Source organism: Suncus etruscus, chromosome 3 (genome assembly GCF_024139225.1).
Source record: "Suncus etruscus isolate mSunEtr1 chromosome 3, mSunEtr1.pri.cur, whole genome shotgun sequence".
Taxonomy (NCBI): domain Eukaryota; kingdom Metazoa; phylum Chordata; class Mammalia; order Eulipotyphla; family Soricidae; genus Suncus; species Suncus etruscus.
The window spans coordinates 53951287-53962284 of NC_064850.1; the positions used below are offsets into that span (position 1 = coordinate 53951287).

Below are 10998 nucleotides of genomic sequence, written 5' to 3' on the forward strand. Positions count from 1 at the left end.
TTTTACATGTATTTGAAGATACTTTTGCTAAAGGTTATGTTTATATTGCATGACAAAATGAAAATATAAAGCACTTTTTAAAGTAATCATAGTTTTCTTCATTTAAGTGAAAATAACTTTATTTATTAAGGTAATACTTCAGCAATTTACTCACTATGTTTTAATCACTCCTATTATTTCATTGATGCTTGGGAAAGGTAAGTGGCATTGTCCAAAGGTAGAAACCATCTTGACCCATACATTCTTTTTTGTTTGTTTATTTTTTGGCACATTTATAATTTCTTTTCTTGGGTTAAGTAACTTAACCCAAAAAGTCAATAAATCAATTGGTCTCAATAAATGAAATCAGTGTAACTTGTTTTCTATATTTTCCCTGTGTCTTAATCACCTTTCATGTTCTGTCTGGTGACTGGGCTATTTCTCACTTTGATTAATATATTGTAAACTTTTTTAACCCAGTAGTTTCCTATCTTTCTTAGCCATTATTTAATTAATCAACCTAAAAATCAGGTAATTTTCTCTAAGAATTATTTTTTATGATATTGATTTTACCACGATATATCTTATTTTCTTGAAAGCAAAAATTGATCTTTCAAAATACTAAAACCCTATGATAATTTTAATTTGTGTTCTAAGTTAATTGTTTCTTAGCTGTTCTAGTTCTTTGACTCATTTGATCAACTTCAGTTAAGTTCCTCAGGCTTTTATTTAATTGTCCTTCAAATGTTTTTCCACATTTTTCAATGTCTTTTCAATAATTGATTTATATCATAATATTTAATGATATATTTATTGCATTAGTTCATATTATAAATAAATATGATTTAATTCAAAGTACATATTGTAATTGACTTATCTAACTAGTATACAAGTCATTAAATCAGAAAAAATGTATTTCAAGATTCATTCTTAATTATTTTCTTTTCTTCTTTCTATTTTATCCTCTTTATACATCTGAGATTCAACCCGGCATCTTACACATATGATGCAATTTTTATATTGTATGCTATAAAAATCTGATTAGAATGTCATTATAAGAAATGCCTGTAATTATGAATTTTATGTTGATAACTTTTGTATTTATTACTCGTCTGGAATAATATTTAATGTAAAATCTTGATTCCTGACAAGTTTTAGTTCTATACTAAAGTTTACTCTAGAAAGTTTGAACTAAAAAACCACATTGCAATTTGTATAGGTTAAAAAAAATTCTACAGCTTAAGGCACATTTACTAGGTATTACTCATCATCTACATTGAATGATCTTATGCTGTGATCAAGTTTTACAAACATTGTATGCATTTCACTGTAGTTACAGATATTAGTGTTGACTTTTATTTAAGATGACATCCAATGCAGAAAGAGTGCTGGAGAGGGGCATAACAGCATATGTATACAAAACTCCTTGACTATGTTGATCTGGGATAAATAGAAAACTATTCTCGGGGGGGGGGGAGTAAAGAGAACCAAACATTGTGGAAATTCTTTTCCATCTATCACAACCTTAAGACAGCATTTAAATGGCAGAACTGGGCAAACTTGGTTTTATAACAAGCTTTAGAGGCAGGGAAAAGGCAACATTCAGTCATTTTTTGGAACAGTATTCTGACAAAAATGATCTAAGCTCAATTTATTTTTTACCTCTAAAAGACTTTTAAAAGCTGAAAAAGAATGATACCAATTTTATAGGACTTTTGCATCTACAGAAAAGCATAAGCCGTTTCGTCAGTATAGAGACTTTATTAACTCGATCAAAAAATCTAACCCAGTTCCTTGCCAACTATTTGTATTCTTTTATTATTCCTGGATTTTTCCCTTCTAGTTTATGTATTGAAAATTAAAATTTGGAGTTCAATGAGCCTTTAGTTATCTATTCTATTGCCACAAGGGAATATAGATTCAATAGATATGAAAATATAATTATCACAGATCTACCCTACACTACTAGAAGCATTACATTTGGAAGATTTACTTGGGAAACAAGAATGATTCAGAATCTATATTACCAAAACAACTTTTATATATTATTTAGGTAGGCTTAAGATTTTGCCTTTCTTTAAATTGCTTTCTTTAAATTGTAAGCATCAGTTTTATGAGACAATAAATATTTTAAAAAGTATCTGAAGTGATCTGTTTCTATTTACATCTAAAATAGCAAAATAAATTTTTTGAAAGATGTCATAAATGTATTTTAAGTTTTAAACTCTAGTAATCTAGTAACATCAAAATTCCACAAGGCATAACTGTGAAGCTGTAGTGGATACTCTCAACTTAAAAAAATTAGTGTCATAATATATGTAGAGCAACAAAGGCGGAGATGATTTCTAATAGCTTCATGACATGTTTTATTTGCAAAAACTATTACTACCTGAAAACTGCACTCAGATTGTCTTATGTGTTGAGAAAAAACCTCTAGTGTCAGACTTGATATATTCTCTGAATTCCCACTGCTTCTTTTATTTAAAAGACTATGATACTTGTTATACAAGTGCTAAATGAAATGCACCGAAGAGTACAAAATTTCTTCTCCCTGTTCACAATTTGATTGGTAAAAATTCACTATAGTAATAAGTTGATATTTAAAGGATAGAGCTGTCAAGAACTATTGACCAGAAAAGACTGCTGAATTGTCAAACTTTAGCGATAGAGAATAATTAATAGATTACCATATGCAGGATGTTAAGTTGCATTCTTAGTTTGAATTTTCTTCTGGAATTAATCAAGTAATAGTAAAAATCAACATATAAATTAAAGTTACTCTATTTAAAAAATAAAATCTTATAAACAACACTGAAGTCTCTAAATATTAAACAATAACATCAATGTTTCCTGTCATATTTTGCAATGTTAATATTTTTTATTTACTACTAAATGGAGATAAATATTTTGTCTTTGTATTTTAAGTTTGTGAGGTCTAATAGTTTTGCTGTAACCAAGGATGGAAGATTTAATGTGATATTTTTTATATCTGGTGTAATACTTAAAATGTTTAGATGAAGGGTGATCCTAACTTCACATATAAAATTATATTAGTTTGCTTTTATACTGGTTTGGGGACCACAAATATAGGTAACAGGGCTTATTTTGACTCTGCATCCAGGGTTCAGATCTAATGAGGCTTGGGTGATCTTATTGGGTGGCGGAGATTGAACTCAGGGTCAGCCATGTGCAAAGTAAGTAGCCTACCATTGATATTATCTGTTCAGTCCTTAATTAGAATTTTTAATCAGAATTGTAATGAATCTAAAGATCAAAATTAAATGTAACAATTAAAATATTTTATTAAAAGTGATTAAAAATAAAAACATTTTAAAAAGTTTAATTATGTTATTACATAATATTTGGATGTTCCATATTATAGTAATTAGGTCTGCAATGTATATGACTTCTTGTGTTGAATGCCCAGCATTGTCTATAAAAATTCACCAAATTTTAAAGATAAAACTCCTGACATTTAACATTTAACATTTTTAGTGTTAAATTAGAAACAAATTTCTGTTTAGAGTCTAACAAGACACGTGAAAAATAAAATAGGTTGTGAATAATTTACTTTAATAGGTGGGTGTCACTGCACTAGCACTTTCAAAATTTATTATATGTAGTTTGTACAAATGGAGAAAGAAGCTCTCAAAGTGTTCTTTGCATTGAAATATCTTCCATACACAAAATTCAAAAGATTAGGGAAACATATATTATCCTCTCAAGTAAAATATTTTTATTCATATTTTAATGCTATATCTTCAGTGCTTGCTATCTGACATATTTGTGAACAAATGTAAAATTTTCTAAATACACTGGTAAGTTTGTTAAAGGAAGACTGTTTTAATATGCACGTATTTCAGAAAAAATGTATTTTTAGTTTAATTATCAACAGAAAACCCTAATAAATATTGATACCTTAATTGTAATGTATTCTGATTTAAGCACCATCCTATTCAATTGATTTTATTAAAGTTAAATAACCAAATAAGTTTCCTAGAAAATTTATGAGCAAAATTGGCAAATATGTCTCAATATTCAGAAACAAATAAATATAATTTACTCGAAATAAACAGGTGTTTTGAACTTATTTACATAATGAGCATTTTCAGCCTCACATTATTAGGGAATATTGATATCAATTCCTTCCTGTGTATAATACAGTCTGATGATTTTCTAAGTTCTGAATTGAATATGTAGCTATAGAAATATCTGCTTTTCATTTCGTGGGAATAACATTAATTTTTTAACAAGGTAATATGTATTATTGTTTGGAAATATTCAGTTTTTTGTTTGCTTTGTCTGGGGGCCTGACTTGTTGCTGCTTGAGGCTTACTACTACTAGCTTTTCACTCAGTGGCACCTCCTAGCAGGACTCAGGGAACCATATGAATTACTGGAGACCAAACCTAGTAAACTGAAAATGAATCAAAAACCCTATTCATTGTCCTATCAGTCAGACTCAGACAAAATTCACAATAAAACAGAAAATTGAACAAAATTTGAACTTAAATTATTTACTATTGTTACCTGAAAAAGAATAATTTTTATTTTTTTCATAGTTAAATTACTTCTATTTACAATTAGGTAGACATTTTTTGCATGCAAAAATGTGACCCTTTTTTCTTAATTTAAAAAATACTATATTTACCTTTAATATTTTAATCAAATTTTTCTATATCGGGTAACATTTTCCTAGCCCAACAAAAGATCTCATCACTTGTAAATTTGTAGACATAATCTCCATCCAGTTATCCTGTTAGATTACTTTCCTTTGTGTATATATCCATATGTATGGTATATGTAGTACATATGGTATACATGGTAAATATGCATACATATACATGTACATCTATATATACCACATATATACATATGTACATATAGGGTATATATCATAGAAATATTGACTCTTGTACAGAAAAGTTTTAACACTAATTAATATTATCAAATGTGCTTATTTTTCTTATGAAAATTAAATAACAAAATACTAACAATATTATTGCATCATTTAATGATCTTTTTTCTCAGATAATCTTTTAATAATAATCTTTTTTGATAATATTTTAATAATATTTAAAGGTATGTTAATAATCTTACAAATAATTTTTTATTTTCGTAAAAACAATCCATATTATTCTTTCTAAGGTTATATAAACATTACCTTTTATTTTCTTTAATCCAAAGTAGGAAGTGGATCGGATAATTGGAACAGTTACATGTGTCATGTGTATTGGACCAAAACTGTCTGTGTCCCACTAGTACTCTTCTCCAGTTTAAAGTCCACCTAATTTTGTCTTGTTTCTAAAAATCAAGAAACAATCTAAGGCTGCTTCTCTATTATCCTCGCTAGCTAAATTTAAAATTTAAAATGATTTCTGTTTCTAATATCTACCATGTCACTCTGCCTAGAGAGTAATAATACATTAGCAATTTCAGTCACCTATTGATCATTCTATTGATAAGGAAACATTTTATATAATTAATAGAACTAAAAATGTTTGAAGAGTAATTTGTAAATATAAAGCATGGAAAAAGAACAATCACTAAATCAACTAATTCCACTATATGGTATTCTATACTCATATACATTGGCACAGTATGAAAAATAACTCACCTTGAAATTTGCTAACATTGATACTCATCTTTTCGGACTGGCATGTGATCATCAGAACATATCTTTTATTTGCCTCACTAAAAAATTGGTTAATGAAATGATGAATTTTATTACATTTTCTTCTCAATGCAAAATGTCAACTCTTTCTTAAATTTGGATAAGAAAATGCTTTCTCCACCTGTGACCTATAAAGTGTAGTAGTTATAGGCAGGTAAGCATGCACAGAACATTCTTTTTTTGTTTGTTTTGTTTTGTTTTTTGTTTTTGCATCACAACCGGCAGTGCTCAGGGTTTTCTCCTGGCTGTAAGCTCAGAAATCTCTCCTAGCAGGCTCAGGGGACCATATGGGATGCCGGGATTCGAATCTCCGTCCTTCTGCATGTGAGTCAAATGCTCTACCTCCATGCAATCTCTCTGGCCCTGCACAGAACATTCTTAAGTGTATCTTATCTACATGGTATTTGTTTGTAACGTAGCTGTGCTTGACATGAAAATGTTACAATTTTATGTAAAATAATATTAAGTTTATTTAAAGATAATATAATATGATTTTCATAACCTAGGACAGAGCTCTAAAAATAAGGAGAGTACAGGATCATAGCTTATTTGTTGTTCACTTAAACTGAGGATTACTTAGTGGAAGGACTCCAAACAAAGCAAGTTTGAATTAGATGTTTCCCTATTTACTAGAATGAGTTCTGGTTAAAAATCAAAATGAAACAGCATGTTAACTATTTTCAATAGAGTAACACACCAAATTAAAATAAACATTAACATATAAAAGCATTAGCTTTGAAATATGAATATTTCAAGGCTTCTGGTGATTACATACACATGTTCAGGTGCACCCATGCAAACATTAGTTTCATAGTTACCCCTATTGGGTCTCGAGGGCTACCCCAGCTTCCTGTTTTGGGGGTAACCTCTGTCAGTGTTCTGGCAACCCAGAAGTGCAAGGGATTGAATCATAAACTCCAGCCTTTTTAAGTACATCCAAAGCCCTATACTGAAAACTTGAACCAGAGAAACTTATATTCAAGGGAGGGAGGAACCATTCTAAATTTGAGGAAAATAAAAAATTAAGAAATAGCAATCCTTGGGACTGGAGCAATAGTATTAGTGGGTTAAATCTATAGCCTTGTATGTAGCCAAACCAGGGTTCAATCGAAGGCATGCCATACAATCTCTGAGTGTAGAGCTTAGAGTAAGCCTTAAACACAGCTTGGCAAAGTCCAAGTAACAAAAAGCAAAGCAAAATAAATAAATAAATAAATAAATAAATAAATAAATAAATAAATAAATAAATAAATAAATAAAAGGAGCAGTAATTGTTCCTCAGATTTTTTAGTTGAATGCTTTCATATGTTTCTGGGTACTGTGGTCAGGGATGCCTGTTCCCTTGATTAAAGTACTGGGCAGAAAATCTAGATGTGTTGATCAATAAGAGCCTTTCACCGTCTAAACGTGAACATTTCCCCCCTTCATGACTTATTAAAAATCCTCTGCAAATTTACCTCTTTTGTGCCCGATTTTATGCCATATCCCTATATAGTTTTCATTCCATCATCCTGAAAAATTTTTTATTTATTAACAACAAAATTGTTTTTTCTTTCTGTGGGCTTAAATTTAAATTTGACAATGAATATCCCCAAACTTACAGAGAAAAAAAGTAGGTCAAACACTAAGCGTTTCAGACTTTTATGTACTTTGGGCAGAAGATTTGAAAGAATTCTTATTTACTTTTGTAATGTGGCCTTGGACCTGCCAATCATAAACAAAGATAGCACAGAAATAAATGAACTGTAAATATATTGTTATAGGCATGTTGCTATCCAGCTGAATAAATTCAGTCATATTTCAGCAGTCAGACTGAGTCAATATATCACAACACATGGATGCACAAAGGTGATCATGAGGATGATTTAAGAACAATAGTCTGAATATAATCAAAATTATTTTGGAGTATGTTACAGGGCATGAGAAAAAATGCACATATATAAAACCCAGTGTTTCAATAAATATTATGTGGAGTTTCCATACTCCAATGGTAGAACATATATTTATATATAATATATATGTGTGTATATGCCAATATGAATGATATTTTGCCATTCAGAAATAATAGAAGTTTCTGAGGCATAATATAGTATAATGGGTCTTTATTAATGGTCACAGTAGATAGTGCAGTTCAATTACTATTGATACTAAATTCACAAATGAAAATGCTGTAAATTTACAAAGTTATTTGTCATAAGTAATTGTTGATGTTTGAAAAAATTTTCTAGCCTGCAAATATAGATTTTGTTGGAATACAAGTTTATTTTTATGAAAAGGACTTTAGTTCAGCCATGCTAAAAATTGGTATATTGATCAAATTTGAAGACTGTTCATTAATCTGAGGCCAGTTAAAGACATATATTTATTTATTTAGTAAACTTAGAAAAAATGGCTACTAGCTCATCTACATGTATCCTTATAATATTCACTATAAGTAGAGAAGAAAAAAGCCAAATTTTGAGATACTGTAAATGACCTTTCATTACTTCAGCTTTCTGTCTGTCGCTTCAGGGCTTTGACATTGGGAATCTTTTTCTTTGATAAAGTAATCATGTCCTATCTGATAAGTTTTAGGAGGAACATCTGGATTGACTACCAGAAAGGCACCACCCCTCTGCCTACTTGCTAGTCTGAAAGAGCACAGATGCCCCCACCCCCACCCCCAGCACCTGCACCTGCTCCTAAAACTAAAGAAGGCTATTAAGAATAATTACTTTTAGTCTCTGGAAATTGTCCTCATGGTATAAATGAAGTGAAGGAGTATTTATAGAAAAATAATCTGTCAAAGGTCCTTAGAAATAGCCAGATTATATGGCATTGAAGCATGTTATCTCAGCTAAGCAACACAAAGAAGTGAACTTCCAGTTGGGTGTGAACCCCCAAGAGGAGCTATCTTACCCATAACTTCTTAGCAGATAATGATAAGATCTCATTGATAGGGATGGATATCATCCTCTACTTCACCTCCTCACCAGGTATAAACAGCAAAGGCTAAATGTCCTTGAGTCTGACCAAATCTGGGGCATCTTTCCCCCACTCCACCTCTGCGCAGTGGATGAATGCTCTTCTAAAAAAACCTAGGCTGCTGCTACTGAGTTCCCAATTGACCTGCCTTTGAGAGAATACCTTTCCTTCAGAGAGTATACCAGTACCACAGGTTGAAAATCACCCAAAGTAATTATAATTTGAATCAAAATGAAATAAAATTATACAGGGTTTTCTGGGAAGGGACAATTATCCTTTCATCATTCTTTCCCTACAAAGTAGCCAACCTGTCAGGTATGGTCACTTTAGTTCTTCCAGGAGTGATCCTTTAGCCCTGAGCCAGTCTAAGCTCTAAACAGCATTGGGTATGACACTAAGACTTCCAATGAGAGAAAGAGAATCTTTTATATACATATAAACATAAATATAATATATAATTATTGTATATTTATATATAAAATATGCATTTATAATTTTATATTATATTAATGATTATAATATAATTATAATATAAATATATATAATGTGCAGGTGTCAGTCAGCACACTTGATATCAAATTTCATAATAAAGTTGTCACTTTGTCTTTTATTGGTGTGCAAGAATCCAGATTACAGTCAGAAATCACACTAAGTTATTAGTAACTGTTTTCAAAATCTCATCTAGAGAAAGTAGAGACTGTAGGTACTTGTATTACATGCATTTGACTTGAGTTTGATCCCTGTGAATTCATATGGTCCCTGAGCTTTCCAAGAGTGATCCCTGAGTACTGCTAGTTCTTGTCCCAAAACAAGACCCATAAAAAGTGCTTAAAATTTATTCAAAAAAAATCTCATTTTAGCCCAGAACATATTTCTTAATTTTCTCTGACCTTGGTTGATTATAGCATTCCAACTTGGTTGCCTTCTTTTTCCAATTCCTGATCGCCCCTATTCTGGAACACTGCAAGAAAGTTCTCTTCTTACACGGAGCCCTCCTGCCTGAGCTCAGCTACTATTGTAACCCACGGATATTGGGATCTCTTGACCCTGCATGGGGTGATCCACCCACTCAGTCCTTTCTCACTAAAAAGAGGCAAAGTTGACTGATTCATTTTTCTCTTAAATGTGTTTATATATATATATATGTATATATATGTGTGTGTGTGTATGTGTGTGTGTGTACTCAAAAATCAATACACTTTCTAAAAATCAAAATACAGTAAATTATTGGGTAAAACTTAGAACAGAACAATTCAAAGAAAGAAATTGTCTACAGAAGAGCTGAGAAATTCATGATACCTCTAGAATAGTAAATACCTCTAATAATGTCTCTTGTAACACTGCAGGGAAGTCTTCCCCTGGCAAGGGAATACATGTGACAGTCATTTCTCAAGTATGTAAGGACTATTCCAAAATTATTTCATACCAGGAGCATTTTTTACCCTTCCCCAATCTTTCTTTGATTTGCTGTATTTCAATTATAGGAAACAATGATACAAATCTTGTTTTCTAAGCCTAATATAGAATAAACAGATCTGTTCCTAAATAATTCTCTAGTATCTTAAACTTAATTGTATATTAACTTGCCCTTAAATCACACAGCAAAGCTTCTCAAATCTTTCTTTGTGCCCTGTTCCCTTTCTTGCCACTTATGCCATTTCTTTTCTGACAGTGTTCATTGTATTTAGAGATTGATACAGTATATCCTAAACGGCTTTATCTTATGTGTATTAAAAACAACTCGTGCTCTCTTCAGCAGCACATATACTAAAATTGTAATGATACAGAGATTAGCATGGCCCCTGCGCAAGGATGACTTGCAAATTTGTGAAGTGTTCCATATTAAAAAAAAGTCTCCTGTGTATGTTACTCATGATTTTATTCCTAGAACAGTAATATTTAATTTCATATGATGCAGAAACTCTATTAATTTATATTTAGCAGTTCACATAGAACATATATTTTATTCTGACATTTCTCTAAACCATCATATGTCTTTTATCCTTTCTTTATCCTATAACACATTTAGTTTTATTTAGTCTTAGTATAGTTACTCAGCTGAATGTTATATTTCTATTTTACTTGCTCCATTTTTCTCTATCAACTTGTCTCTCTTTGGTGTTCCAATGTGAAATTTGTCACCAATAATACTGGTTTAATAAAACAATCAAAATGTACTTTGGTTCTGTGTACACATGTGATTTGAAAAGCTTAATTCTCTGTCATGCACTTTCAGTTAATATTACTTTCTGATTACTTTTCCCACCCTACTAGGTAAATTTAAAATTATTCTCAGAAAATAATTTCATTGCTTTTTGTTTCAACAAAATAAAATGATTTGATGCCTTATTTATACAGTGAAGTAATACTATGTATATACA

The 10998-nt window shown here is 30.7% G+C and overlaps 1 non-coding gene across 1 annotated transcript; it reads left to right on the forward strand.

The window, feature by feature from the left end:
- Positions 1–10360: 10360 nt before the first annotated feature.
- On the forward strand, positions 10361–10464 carry LOC126004750 (U6 spliceosomal RNA). Its single transcript, XR_007494009.1, has one exon. It is a non-coding gene; the product is annotated as a U6 spliceosomal RNA (small nuclear RNA).
- Positions 10465–10998: the final 534 nt, after the last annotated feature.